Below are 16027 nucleotides of genomic sequence, written 5' to 3'. Positions count from 1 at the left end.
TGTCATTTTTATTGTAAAATTGGAAAATATTAGCATTTCTATTGTATGCAGAGGACCTTTCTATGTTGTAAAACTATAAATAAAGTGTTTTTGGAATAAAATCATGAAAACATATTTTCATCAAAAATGTGTTGTGAAGGTAAAGCTATAGCCTTACTTTTGGACAATGTATAAGTCAAAAATGAAATTTCATTTTTATTGTAAAATTGGAAAATATTTGCATTTTTATTGTATGCAGAGGACCTTTCTATGTTGTAAAACTAGAAATAAAGTGTTTTTGGAATAAAATCATCAAAGCATATTTTCATCAAAAATGTGTTGTGAAGGTAAGGCTATAGCCTTACTTTTGGACAATGTATAAGTCAAAAATGAAAGGTCATTTTTATTGTAAAATTGGAAAATATTAGTATTTCTATTGTATGCAGAGGACCTTTATATGTTGTAAAACTTGAAATAAAGTGGTTTTGCAATAAAATCATGAAAACATATTTTCATTAAAAATGTGTTGTGAAGGTAAGGCTATTGCGTTACGTTTGGATAATGTATAAGTCAAAAATGACATGTCATTTTTATTGTAAAATTGGAAAATATTAGCATTTCTATTGTATGCAGAGGACCTTTCTATGTTGTAAAACTAGAAATAAAGTGTTTTTGGAATAAAATCATGAAAACATATTTTCATCAAAAATGTGTTGTGAAGGTAAGGCTATAGCGTTACGTTTGGATAATGTATATGTCAAAAATGACATTTCATTTTTATTGTAAAATTGGAAAATATTAGCATTTCCATTGTATGCAGTGGATTTTCTATGTTGTAAAACTAGAAATAAAGTGTTTTTGGAATAAAATCATCAAAGCATATATTCATCAAAAATATGCTGTGAAGGTAAGGCTATAGCCTTACTTTTGGACAATGTATTTGTCAAAAATGAAAGGTCATTTTTATTGTAAAATTGGAAAATATTAGTATTTCTATTGTATGCAGAGGACCTTTATATGTTGTAAAACTTGAAATAAAGTGTTTTTGCAATAAAATCATGAAAACATATTTTCATCAAAAATGTGTTGTGAAGGTAAGGCTATAGCCTTACTTTTGGACAATGTATAAGTCAAAAATGAAATGTCATTTTTATTGTAAAATTGGAAAATATTAGCATTTCTATTGTATGCAGAGGACCTTTCTATGTTGTAAAACTAGAAATAAAGTGTTTTTGGAATAAAATCATGAAAACATATTTTCATCAAAAATGTGTTGTGAAGGTAAGGCTATAGCCTTACTTTTGGACAATGTATAAGTCAAAAATGAAATGTCATTTTTATTGTAAAATTGGAAAATATTAGCATTTCCATTGTATGAAGTGGATTTTGTATGTTGTAAAACTAGAAATAAAGTGTTTTTGGAATAAAATCATCAAAGCATATTTTCATCAAAAATATGTTGTGAAGGTAAGGCTATAGCCTTACTTTTGGAAAATGTATAAGTCAAAAATGAAATGTCATTTTTATTGTAAAATTGGAAAACATTTGCATTTCTATTGTTTGCAGAGGACTTTATATGTTGTAAAACTAGAAATAAAGTGTTTTTGGAATAAAATAATCAAAGTATATTTTCATCAAAAATGTCTTGTGAAGGTAAGGCTATAGCCTTACATTCGGTCGAAATTTAAAGTCAAAAATGCAATGTGATTTTTATTGTAAAATTGGAAAATATTAGCATTTCTATTGTATGCAGAGGACCTTTCTATGTTGTAAAACTAGAAATAAAGTGTTTTTGGAATAAAATCATGAAAACATATTTTCATCAAAAATGTGTTGTGAAGGTAAGGCTATAGCCTTACTTTTGGACAATGTATAAGTCAAAAATGACATGTCATTTTTATTGTAAAATTGGAAAATATTAGCATTTCTATTCTATGCAGAGGACCTTTCTAAGTAGTAAAACTAGAAATAAAGTGTTTTTGGAATAAAATCATGAAAACATATTTTCATCAAAAATGTGTTGTGAAGGTAAGGCTATAGCCTTACTTTTGGACAATGTATAAGTCAAAAATGCAATGTGATTTTTATTGTAAAATTGGAAAATATTAGCATTTCCATTGTATGCAGCGGATTTTCTATGTTGTAAAACTAGAAATAAAGTTTTTTTGGAATAAAATCATCAAAGCATATATTCATCAAAAATATGTTGTGAAGGTAAGGCTATAGCCTTACTTTTGGACAATGTATAAGTCAAAAATGAAAGGTCATTTTTATTGTAAAATTGGAAAATATTAGTATTTCTATTGTATGCAGAGGACCTTTATATGTTGTAAAACTTGAAATAAAGTGTTTTTGCAATAAAATCATGAAAACATATTTTCATCAAAAATGTGTTGTGAAGGTAAGGCTATAGCGTTACGTTTGGATAATGTATAAGTCAAAAATCACATGTCATTTTTATTGTAAAATTTGAAAATATTAGCATTTCCATTGTATGCAGTGGATTTTCTATGTTGTAAAACTAGAAATAAAGTGTTTTTGGAATAAAATCATCAAAGCATATTTTCCTCAAAAATATGTTGTGAAGGTAAGGCTATAGCCTTACGTTTGGATAATGTATAAGTCAAAAATGCAATGTCATTTTTATTGTAAAATTGGAAAATATTAGCATTTCTATTGTATGCAGAGGACCTTTCTATGTTGTAAAACTATAAATAAAGTGTTTTTGGAATAAAATCATGAAAACATATTTTCATCAAAAATGTGTTGTGAAGGTAAAGCTATAGCCTTACTTTTGGACAATGTATAAGTCAAAAATGAAATTTCATTTTTATTGTAAAATTGGAAAATATTTGCATTTTTATTGTATGCAGAGGACCTTTCTATGTTGTAAAACTAGAAATAAAGTGTTTTTGGAATAAAATCATCAAAGCATATTTTCATCAAAAATGTGTTGTGAAGGTAAGGCTATAGCCTTACTTTTGGACAATGTATAAGTCAAAAATGAAAGGTCATTTTTATTGTAAAATTGGAAAATATTAGTATTTCTATTGTATGCAGAGGACCTTTATATGTTGTAAAACTTGAAATAAAGTGGTTTTGCAATAAAATCATGAAAACATATTTTCATTAAAAATGTGTTGTGAAGGTAAGGCTATTGCGTTACGTTTGGATAATGTATAAGTCAAAAATGACATGTCATTTTTATTGTAAAATTGGAAAATATTAGCATTTCTATTGTATGCAGAGGACCTTTCTATGTTGTAAAACTAGAAATAAAGTGTTTTTGGAATAAAATCATGAAAACATATTTTCATCAAAAATGTGTTGTGAAGGTAAGGCTATAGCGTTACGTTTGGATAATGTATATGTCAAAAATGACATTTCATTTTTATTGTAAAATTGGAAAATATTAGCATTTCCATTGTATGCAGTGGATTTTCTATGTTGTAAAACTAGAAATAAAGTGTTTTTGGAATAAAATCATCAAAGCATATATTCATCAAAAATATGCTGTGAAGGTAAGGCTATAGCCTTACTTTTGGACAATGTATTTGTCAAAAATGAAAGGTCATTTTTATTGTAAAATTGGAAAATATTAGTATTTCTATTGTATGCAGAGGACCTTTATATGTTGTAAAACTTGAAATAAAGTGTTTTTGCAATAAAATCATGAAAACATATTTTCATCAAAAATGTGTTGTGAAGGTAAGGCTATAGCCTTACTTTTGGACAATGTATAAGTCAAAAATGAAATGTCATTTTTATTGTAAAATTGGAAAATATTAGCATTTCTATTGTATGCAGAGGACCTTTCTATGTTGTAAAACTAGAAATAAAGTGTTTTTGGAATAAAATCATGAAAACATATTTTCATCAAAAATGTGTTGTGAAGGTAAGGCTATAGCCTTACTTTTGGACAATGTATAAGTCAAAAATGAAATGTCATTTTTATTGTAAAATTGGAAAATATTAGCATTTCCATTGTATGAAGTGGATTTTGTATGTTGTAAAACTAGAAATAAAGTGTTTTTGGAATAAAATCATCAAAGCATATTTTCATCAAAAATATGTTGTGAAGGTAAGGCTATAGCCTTACTTTTGGAAAATGTATAAGTCAAAAATGAAATGTCATTTTTATTGTAAAATTGGAAAACATTTGCATTTCTATTGTTTGCAGAGGACTTTATATGTTGTAAAACTAGAAATAAAGTGTTTTTGGAATAAAATAATCAAAGTATATTTTCATCAAAAATGTCTTGTGAAGGTAAGGCTATAGCCTTACATTCGGTCGAAATTTAAAGTCAAAAATGCAATGTGATTTTTATTGTAAAATTGGAAAATATTAGCATTTCTATTGTATGCAGAGGACCTTTCTAAGTAGTAAAACTAGAAATAAAGTGTTTTTGGAATAAAATCATGAAAACATATTTTCATCAAAAATGTGTTGTGAAGGTAAGGCTATAGCCTTACTTTTGGACAATGTATAAGTCAAAAATGCAATGTGATTTTTATTGTAAAATTGGAAAATATTAGCATTTCCATTGTATGCAGCGGATTTTCTATGTTGTAAAACTAGAAATAAAGTTTTTTTGGAATAAAATCATCAAAGCATATATTCATCAAAAATATGTTGTGAAGGTAAGGCTATAGCCTTACTTTTGGACAATGTATAAGTCAAAAATGAAAGGTCATTTTTATTGTAAAATTGGAAAATATTAGTATTTCTATTGTATGCAGAGGACCTTTATATGTTGTAAAACTTGAAATAAAGTGTTTTTGCAATAAAATCATGAAAACATATTTTCATCAAAAATGTGTTGTGAAGGTAAGGCTATAGCGTTACGTTTGGATAATGTATAAGTCAAAAATCACATGTCATTTTTATTGTAAAATTTGAAAATATTAGCATTTCCATTGTATGCAGTGGATTTTCTATGTTGTAAAACTAGAAATAAAGTGTTTTTGGAATAAAATCATCAAAGCATATTTTCCTCAAAAATATGTTGTGAAGGTAAGGCTATAGCCTTACGTTTGGATAATGTATAAGTCAAAAATGCAATGTCATTTTTATTGTAAAATTGGAAAATATTAGCATTTCTATTGTATGCAGAGGACCTTTCTATGTTGTAAAACTATAAATAAAGTGTTTTTGGAATAAAATCATGAAAACATATTTTCATCAAAAATGTGTTGTGAAGGTAAAGCTATAGCCTTACTTTTGGACAATGTATAAGTCAAAAATGAAATTTCATTTTTATTGTAAAATTGGAAAATATTTGCATTTTTATTGTATGCAGAGGACCTTTCTATGTTGTAAAACTAGAAATAAAGTGTTTTTGGAATAAAATCATCAAAGCATATTTTCATCAAAAATGTGTTGTGAAGGTAAGGCTATAGCCTTACTTTTGGACAATGTATAAGTCAAAAATGAAAGGTCATTTTTATTGTAAAATTGGAAAATATTAGTATTTCTATTGTATGCAGAGGACCTTTATATGTTGTAAAACTTGAAATAAAGTGGTTTTGCAATAAAATCATGAAAACATATTTTCATTAAAAATGTGTTGTGAAGGTAAGGCTATTGCGTTACGTTTGGATAATGTATAAGTCAAAAATGACATGTCATTTTTATTGTAAAATTGGAAAATATTAGCATTTCTATTGTATGCAGAGGACCTTTCTATGTTGTAAAACTAGAAATAAAGTGTTTTTGGAATAAAATCATGAAAACATATTTTCATCAAAAATGTGTTGTGAAGGTAAGGCTATAGCGTTACGTTTGGATAATGTATATGTCAAAAATGACATTTCATTTTTATTGTAAAATTGGAAAATATTAGCATTTCCATTGTATGCAGTGGATTTTCTATGTTGTAAAACTAGAAATAAAGTGTTTTTGGAATAAAATCATCAAAGCATATATTCATCAAAAATATGCTGTGAAGGTAAGGCTATAGCCTTACTTTTGGACAATGTATTTGTCAAAAATGAAAGGTCATTTTTATTGTAAAATTGGAAAATATTAGTATTTCTATTGTATGCAGAGGACCTTTATATGTTGTAAAACTTGAAATAAAGTGTTTTTGCAATAAAATCATGAAAACATATTTTCATCAAAAATGTGTTGTGAAGGTAAGGCTATAGCCTTACTTTTGGACAATGTATAAGTCAAAAATGAAATGTCATTTTTATTGTAAAATTGGAAAATATTAGCATTTCTATTGTATGCAGAGGACCTTTCTATGTTGTAAAACTAGAAATAAAGTGTTTTTGGAATAAAATCATGAAAACATATTTTCATCAAAAATGTGTTGTGAAGGTAAGGCTATAGCCTTACTTTTGGACAATGTATAAGTCAAAAATGAAATGTCATTTTTATTGTAAAATTGGAAAATATTAGCATTTCCATTGTATGAAGTGGATTTTGTATGTTGTAAAACTAGAAATAAAGTGTTTTTGGAATAAAATCATCAAAGCATATTTTCATCAAAAATATGTTGTGAAGGTAAGGCTATAGCCTTACTTTTGGAAAATGTATAAGTCAAAAATGAAATGTCATTTTTATTGTAAAATTGGAAAACATTTGCATTTCTATTGTTTGCAGAGGACTTTATATGTTGTAAAACTAGAAATAAAGTGTTTTTGGAATAAAATAATCAAAGTATATTTTCATCAAAAATGTCTTGTGAAGGTAAGGCTATAGCCTTACATTCGGTCAAAATTTAAAGTCAAAAATGCAATGTGATTTTTATTGTAAAATTGGAAAATATTAGCATTTCTATTGTATGCAGAGGACCTTTCTATGTTGTAAAACTAGAAATAAAGTGTTTTTGGAATAAAATCATGAAAACATATTTTCATCAAAAATGTGTTGTGAAGGTAAGGCTATAGCCTTACTTTTGGACAATGTATAAGTCAAAAATGACATGTCATTTTTATTGTAAAATTGGAAAATATTAGCATTTCTATTCTATGCAGAGGACCTTTCTAAGTAGTAAAACTAGAAATAAAGTGTTTTTGGAATAAAATCATGAAAACATATTTTCATCAAAAATGTGTTGTGAAGGTAAGGCTATAGCCTTACTTTTGGACAATGTATAAGTCAAAAATGCAATGTCATTGTTATTGTAAAATTGGAAAATATTAGCATTTCTATTCTATGCAGAGGACCTTTCTAAGTAGTAAAACTAGAAATAAAGTGTTTTTGGAATAAAATCATCAAAGCATATTTTCATCAAATATATGCTGTGAAGGTAAGGCTATAGCCTTACTTTTTGACAATGTATAGGTCAAAAATGAAATGTCATTTTTATTGTAAAATTGGAAAATATTAGCATTTCTATTCGATGCAGAGGTCCTTTCTATGTTGTAAAACTAGAAATAAAGTGTTTTTGGAATAAAATCATCAAAACATATTTTCATCAAAAATGTGTTGTGAAGGTAAGGCTATAGCCTTATTTTTGGACAATGTATAAGTCAAAAATGCAATGTGATTTTTATTGTAAAATTGGAAAATATTAGCATTTCCATTGTATGCAGAGGACCTTTCTATGTTGTAAAACTAGAAATAAAGTGTTTTTGTAATAAAATCATCAAAGCATATTTTGATCAGAAATGTGTGAAGTTAAGGCTATAGCCTTACTTTTGGACAATGTATAAGTCAAAAATGAAATGTCATTTTTATTGTAAAATTGTTAAATATTAGCATTTCTATTGTATGCAGAGGAACATTCTATGTTGTAAAACTAGAAATAAAGTTTTTTTGGAATAAAATCATCAAAGCATATATTCATCAAAAATATGTTGTGAAGGTAAGGCTATAGCCTTACTTTTGGACAATGTATAAGTCAAAAATGAAAGGTCATTTTTATTGTAAAATTGGAAAATATTAGTATTTCTATTGTATGCAGAGGACCTTTATATGTTGTAAAACTTGAAATAAAGTGTTTTTGCAATAAAATCATGAAAACATATTTTCATCAAAAATGTGTTGTGAAGGTAAGGCTATAGCGTTACGTTTGGATAATGTATAAGTCAAAAATCACATGTCATTTTTATTGTAAAATTGGAAAATATTAGCATTTCCATTGTATGCAGTGGATTTTCTATGTTGTAAAACTATAAATAAAGTGTTTTTGGAATAAAATCATCAAAGCATATTTTCCTCAAAAATATGTTGTGAAGGTAAGGCTATAGCCTTACTTTTTGACAATGTATAGGTCAAAAATGAAATGTCATTTTTATTGTAAAATTGGAAAATATTAGCATTTCTATTCGATGCAGAGGTCCTTTCTATGTTGTAAAACTAGAAATAAAGTGTTTTTGGAATAAAATCATCAAAACATATTTTCATCAAAAATGTGTTGTGAAGGTAAGGCTATAGCCTTATTTTTGGACAATGTATAAGTCAAAAATGCAATGTGATTTTTATTGTAAAATTGGAAAATATTAGCATTTCCATTGTATGCAGAGGACCTTTCTATGTTGTAAAACTAGAAATAAAGTGTTTTTGGAATAAAATCATCAAAGCATATTTTGATCAGAAATGTGTGAAGTTAAGGCTATAGCCTTACTTTTGGACAATGTATAAGTCAAAAATGAAATGTCATTTTTATTGTAAAATTGTTAAATATTAGCATTTCTATTGTATGCAGAGGAACATTCTATGTTGTAAAACTAGAAATAAAGTTTTTTTGGAATAAAATCATCAAAGCATATATTCATCAAAAATATGTTGTGAAGGTAAGGCTATAGCCTTACTTTTGGACAATGTATAAGTCAAAAATGAAAGGTCATTTTTATTGTAAAATTGGAAAATATTAGTATTTCTATTGTATGCAGAGGACCTTTATATGTTGTAAAACTTGAAATAAAGTGTTTTTGCAATAAAATCATGAAAACATATTTTCATCAAAAATGTGTTGTGAAGGTAAGGCTATAGCGTTACGTTTGGATAATGTATAAGTCAAAAATCACATGTCATTTTTATTGTAAAATTGGAAAATATTAGCATTTCCATTGTATGCAGTGGATTTTCTATGTTGTAAAACTATAAATAAAGTGTTTTTGGAATAAAATCATCAAAGCATATTTTCCTCAAAAATATGTTGTGAAGGTAAGGCTATAGCCTTACGTTTGGATAATGTATAAGTCAAAAATGCAATGTGATTTTTATTGTAAAATTGGAAAATATTAGCATTTCTATTGTATGCAGAGGACCTTTCTATGTTGTAAAACTAGAAATAAAGTGTTTTTGGAATAAAATCATCAAAACATATTTTCATCAAAAATGTGTTGTGAAGGTAAGGCTATAGCCTTACTTTTGGACAATGTATAAGTCAAAAATGCAATGTGATTTTTATTGTAAATTTGGAAAATATTAGCACTTCCATTGTATGCAGTGGATTTTCTATGTTGTAAAACTAGAAATAAAGTGTTTTTGGAATAAAATCATCAAAGCATATTTTCCTCAAAAATATGTTGTGAAGGTAAGGCTATAGCCTTACGTTTGGATAATGTATAAGTCAAAAATGCAATGTCATTTTTATTGTAAAATTGGAAAATATTAGCATTTCTATTGTATGCAGAGGACCTTTCTATGTTGTAAAACTAGAAATAAAGTGTTTTTGGAATAAAATCATGAAAACATATTTTCATCAAAAATGTGTTGTGAAGGTAAAGCTATAGCCTTACTTTTGGACAATGTATAAGTCAAAAATGAAATTTTATTTTTATTGTAAAATTGGAAAATATTTGCATTTTTATTGTATGCAGAGGACCTTTCTATGTTGTAAAACTAGAAATAAAGTGTTTTTGGAATAAAATCATCAAAGCATATTTTCATCAAAAATGTGTTGTGAAGGTAAGGCTATAGCCTTACTTTTGGACAATGTATAAGTCAAAAATGAAATGTCATTTTTATTGTAAAATTGGAAAATATTAGCATTTCTATTGTATGCAGAGGAACTTTCTATGTTGTAAAACTATAAATAAAGTGTTTTTTGAATAAAATCATGAAAACATATTTTCATCAAAAATGTGTTGTGAAGGTAAGGCTATAGCCTTACTTTTGGACAATGTATAAGTCAAAAATGCAATGTGATTTTTATTGTAAAATTGGAAAATATTAGCATTTCCATTGTATGCAGTGGATTCTCTATGTTGTAAAACTAGAAATAAAGTTTTTTTGGAATAAAATCATCAAAGCATATATTCATCAAAAATATGTTGTGAAGGTAAGGCTATAGCCTTACTTTTGAACAATGTATAAGTCAAAAATGAAAGGTCATTTTTATTATAAAATTGGAAAATATTAGTATTTCTATTGTATGCAGAGGACCTTTATATGTTGTAAAACTTGAAATAAAGTGTTTTTGCAATAAAATCATGAAAACATATTTTCATCAAAAATGTGTTGTGAAGGTAAGGCTATTGCGTTACGTTTGGATAATGTATAAATCAAAAATGACATGTCATTTTTATTGTAAAATTGGAAAATATTAGCATTTCCATTGTATGCAGTGGATTTTCTATGTTGTAAAACTAGAAATAAAGTGTTTTTGGAATAAAATCATCAAAGCATATTTTCCTCAAAAATATGTTGTGAAGGTAAGGCTATAGCCTTACGTTTGGATAATGTATAAGTCAAAAATGCAATGTCATTTTTATTGTAAAATTGGAAAATATTAGCATTTCTATTGTATGTAGAGGACCTTTCTATGTTGTAAAACTAGAAATAAAGTGTTTTTGGAATAAAATCATGAAAACATATTTTCATCAAAAATGTGTTGTGAAGGTAAGGCTATAGCCTTACTTTTGGACAATGTATAAGTCAAAAATGCAATGTCATTTTTATTGTAAAATTGGAAAATATTAGCATTTCTATTCTATGCAGAGGACCTTTCTAAGTAGTAAAACTAGAAATAAAGTGTTTTTGGAATAAAATCATCAAAGCATATTTTCATCAAATATATGCTGGGAAGGTAAGGCTATAGCCTTACTTTTTGACAATGTATAGGTCAAAAATGAAATGTCATTTTTATTGTAAAATTGGAAAATATTAGCATTTCTATTCGATGCAGAGGTCCTTTCTATGTTGTAAAACTAGAAATAAAGTGTTTTTGGAATAAAATCATCAAAGCATATTTTCATCAAAAATGTCTTGTGAAGGTAAGGCTATAGCCTTACTTTTGGAAAATGTATAAGTCAAAAATGCAATGTGATTTTTATTGTAAAATTGGAAAATATTAGCATTTCCATTGTATGCAATGGATTTTGTATGTTGTAAAACTAGAAATAAAGTGTTTTTGGAATAAAATCATCAAAGCATATTTTCATCAAAAATATGTTGTGAAGGTAAGGCTATAGCCTTACTTTTGGAAAATGTATAAGTCAAAAATGAAATGTCATTTTTATTGTAAAATTTGAAAACATTTGCATTTCTATTGTTTGCAGAGGACTTTATATGTTGTAAAACTAGAAATAAAGTGTTTTTGGAATAAAATAATCAAAGCATATTTTCATCAAAAATGTCTTGTGAAGGTAAGGCTATAGCCTTACATTCGGTCGAAATTTAAAGTCAAAAATGCAATGTGATTTTTATTGTAAAATTGGAAAATATTAGCATTTCTATTGTATGCAGAGGACCTTTCTATGTTGTAAAACTAGAAATAAAGTGTTTTTGGAATAAAATCATGAAAACATATTTTCATCAAAAATGTGTTGTGAAGGTAAAGCTATAGCCTTACTTATGGACAATGTATAAGTCAAAAATGAAATTTCATTTTTATTGTAAAATTGGAAAATATTTGCATTTTTATTGTATGCAGAGGACCTTTCTATGTTGTAAAACTAGAAATAAAGTGTTTTTGGAATAAAATCATCAAAGCATATTTTCATCAAAAATGTGTTGTGAAGGTAAGGCTATAGCCTTACTTTTGGACAATGTATAAGTCAAAAATGCAATGTGATTTTTATTGTAAAATTGGAAAATATTAGCATTTCCATTGTATGCAGTGGATTCTCTATGTTGTAAAACTAGAAATAAAGTGTTTTTGGAATAAAATCATCAAAGCATATTTTCCTCAAAAATATGTTGTGAAGGTAAGGCTATTGCCTTACGTTTGGATAATGTATAAGTCAAAAATGCAATGTCATTTTTATTGTAAAATTGGAAAATATTAGCATTTCTATTGTATGCAGAGGACCTTTCTATGTTGTAAAACTAGAAATAAAGTGTTTTTGGAATAAAATCATGAAAACATATTTTCATTAAAAATGTGTTGTGAAGGTAAGGCTATAGCCTTACTTTTGGACAATGTATAAGTCAAAAATGCAATGTCATTTTTATTGTAAAATTGGAAAATATTAGCATTTCTATTCTATGCAGTGGATTTTGTATGTTGTAAAACTAGAAATAAAGTGTTTTTGGAATAAAATCATCAAAGCATATTTTCATCAAAAATATGTTGTGAAGGTAAGGCTATAGCCTTACTTTTGGAAAATGTATAAGTCAAAAATGAAATGTCATTTTTATTGTAAAATTTGAAAACATTTGCATTTCTATTGTTTGCAGAGGACTTTATATGTTGTAAAACTAGAAATAAAGTGTTTTTGGAATAAAATAATCAAAGCATATTTTCATCAAAAATGTCTTGTGAAGGTAAGGCTATAGCCTTACATTCGGTCGAAATTTAAAGTCAAAAATGCAATGTGATTTTTATTGTAAAATTGGAAAATATTAGCATTTCTATTGTATGCAGAGGACCTTTCTATGTTGTAAAACTAGAAATAAAGTGTTTTTTGAATAAAATCATGAAAACATATTTTCATCAAAAATGTGTTGTGAAGGTAAGGCTATAGCCTTACTTTTGGACAATGTATAAGTCAAAAATGCAATGTGATTTTTATTGTAAAATTGGAAAATATTAGCATTTCCATTGTATGCAGTGGATTCTCTATGTTGTAAAACTAGAAATAAAGTGTTTTTGGAATAAAATCATCAAAGCATATTTTCCTCAAAAATATGTTGTGAAGGTAAGGCTATAGCCTTACGTTTGGATAATGTATAAGTCAAAAATGCAATGTCATTTTTATTGTAAAATTGGAAAATATTAGCATTTCTATTGTATGCAGAGGACCTTTCTATGTTGTAAAACTAGAAATAAAGTGTTTTTGGAATAAAATCATGAAAACATATTTTCATTAAAAATGTGTTGTGAAGGTAAGGCTATAGCCTTACTTTTGGACAATGTATAAGTCAAAAATGCAATGTCATTTTTATTGTAAAATTGGAAAATATTAGCATTTCTATTCTATGCAGAGGACCTTTCTAAGTAGTAAAACTAGAAATAAAGTGTTTTTGGAATAAAATCATCAAAGCATATTTTCATCAAATATATGCTGTGAAGTTAAGGCTATAGCCTTACTTTTTGACAATGTATAGGTCAAAAATGAAATGTCATTTTTATTGTAAAATTGGAAAATATTAGCATTTCTATTGTATGCAGAGGACCTTTCTATGTTGTAAAACTAGAAATAAAGTGTTTTTGGAATAAAATCATGAAAACATATTTTCATCAAAAATGTGTTGTGAAGGTAAGGCTATAGCCTTACTTTTGGACAATGTATAAGTCAAAAATGAAATTTCATTTTTATTGTAAAATTGGAAAATATTTGCATTTTTATTGTATGCAGAGGACCTTTCTATGTTGTAAAACTAGAAATAAAGTGTTTTTGGAATAAAATCATCAAAGCATATTTTCATCAAAAATGTGTTGTGAAGGTAAGGCTATAGCCTTACTTTTGGACAATGTATAAGTCAAAAATGATATGTCATTTTTATTGTAAAATTGGAAAATATTAGCATTTCTATTGTATGCAGAGGAACTTTCTATGTTGTAAAAGTATAAATAAAGTGTTTTTTGAATAAAATCATGAAAACATATTTTCATCAAAAATGTGTTGTGAAGGTAAGGCTATAGCCTTACTTTTGGACAATGTATAAGTCAAAAATGCAATGTGATTTTTATTGTAAAATTGGAAAATATTAGCATTTCCATTGTATGCAGTGGATTCTCTATGTTGTAAAACTAGAAATAAAGTGTTTTTGGAATAAAATCATCAAAGCCTAATTTCCTCAAAAATATGTTGTGAAGGTAAGGCTATAGCCTTACGTTTGGATAATGTATAAGTCAAAAATGCAATGTCATTTTTATTGTAAAATTGGAAAATATTAGCATTTCTATTGTATGCAGAGGACCTTTCTATGTTGTAAATCTAGAAATAAAGTGTTTTTGGAATAAAATCATGAAAACATATTTTCATTAAAAATGTGTTGTGAAGGTAAGGCTATAGCCTTACTTTTGGACAATGTATAAGTCAAAAATGCAATGTGATTTTTATTGTAAAATTGGAAAATATTAGCATTTCCATTGTATGCAGTGGATTCTCTATGTTGTAAAACTAGAAATAAAGTGTTTTTGGAATAAAATCATCAAAGCATAATTTCCTCAAAAATATGTTGTGAAGGTAAGGCTATAGCCTTACGTTTGGATAATGTATAAGTCAAAAATGCAATGTCATTTTTATTGTAAAATTGGAAAATATTAGCATTTCTATTGTATGCAGAGGACCTTTCTATGTTGTAAATCTAGAAATAAAGTGTTTTTGGAATAAAATCATGAAAACATATTTTCATTAAAAATGTGTTGTGAAGGTAAGGCTATAGCCTTACTTTTGGACAATGTATAAGTCAAAAATGCAATGTCATTTTTATTGTAAAATTGGAAAATACTAGCATTTCTATTCTATGCAGAGGACCTTTCTAAGTAGTAAAACTAGAAATAAAGTGTTTTTGGAATAAAATCATGAAAACATATTTTCATCAAAAATGTGTTGTGAAGGTAAGGCTATAGCCTTACTTTTGGACAATGTATAAGTCAAAAATGAAATTTCATTTTTATTGTAAAATTGGAAAATATTTGCATTTTTATTGTATGCAGAGGACCTTTCTATGTTGTAAAACTAGAAATAAAGTGTTTTTGGAATAAAATCATCAAAGCATATTTTCATCAAAAATGTGTTGTGAAGGTAAGGCTATAGCCTTACTTTTGGACAATGTATAAGTCAAAAATGATATGTCATTTTTATTGTAAAATTGGAAAATATTAGCATTTCTATTGTATGCAGAGGAACTTTCTATGTTGTAAAAGTATAAATAAAGTGTTTTTTGAATAAAATCATGAAAACATATTTTCATCAAAAATGTGTTGTGAAGGTAAGGCTATAGCCTTACTTTTGGACAATGTATAAGTCAAAAATGCAATGTGATTTTTATTGTAAAATTGGAAAATATTAGCATTTCCATTGTATGCAGTGGATTCTCTATGTTGTAAAACTAGAAATAAAGTGTTTTTGGAATAAAATCATCAAAGCATAATTTCCTCAAAAATATGTTGTGAAGGTAAGGCTATAGCCTTACGTTTGGATAATGTATAAGTCAAAAATGCAATGTCATTTTTATTGTAAAATTGGAAAATATTAGCATTTCTATTGTATGCAGAGGACCTTTCTATGTTGTAAATCTAGAAATAAAGTGTTTTTGGAATAAAATCATGAAAACATATTTTCATTAAAAATGTGTTGTGAAGGTAAGGCTATAGCCTTACTTTTGGACAATGTATAAGTCAAAAATGCAATGTCATTTTTATTGTAAAATTGGAAAATACTAGCATTTCTATTCTATGCAGAGGACCTTTCTAAGTAGTAAAACTAGAAATAAAGTGTTTTTGGAATAAAATCATCAAAGCATATTTTCATCAAATATATGCTGTGAAGTTAAGGCTATAGCCTTACTTTTTGACAATGTATAGGTCAAAAATGAAATGTCATTTTTATTGTAAAATTGGAAAATATTAGCATTTCTATTGTATGCAGAGGACCTTTCTATGTTGTAAAACTAGAAATAAAGTGTTTTTGGAATAAAATCATGAAAACATATTTTCATCAAAAATGTGTTGTGAAGGTAAGGCTATAGCCTTACTTT

The sequence above is a fragment of the Electrophorus electricus genome, chromosome 26, assembly GCF_041902795.1.
Source record: "Electrophorus electricus isolate QZ-2024a chromosome 26, ASM4190279v1, whole genome shotgun sequence".
NCBI classification, from domain to species: Eukaryota; Metazoa; Chordata; class Actinopteri; order Gymnotiformes; family Gymnotidae; genus Electrophorus; species Electrophorus electricus.
Note: the sequence above shows the minus strand (reverse complement) of the source record.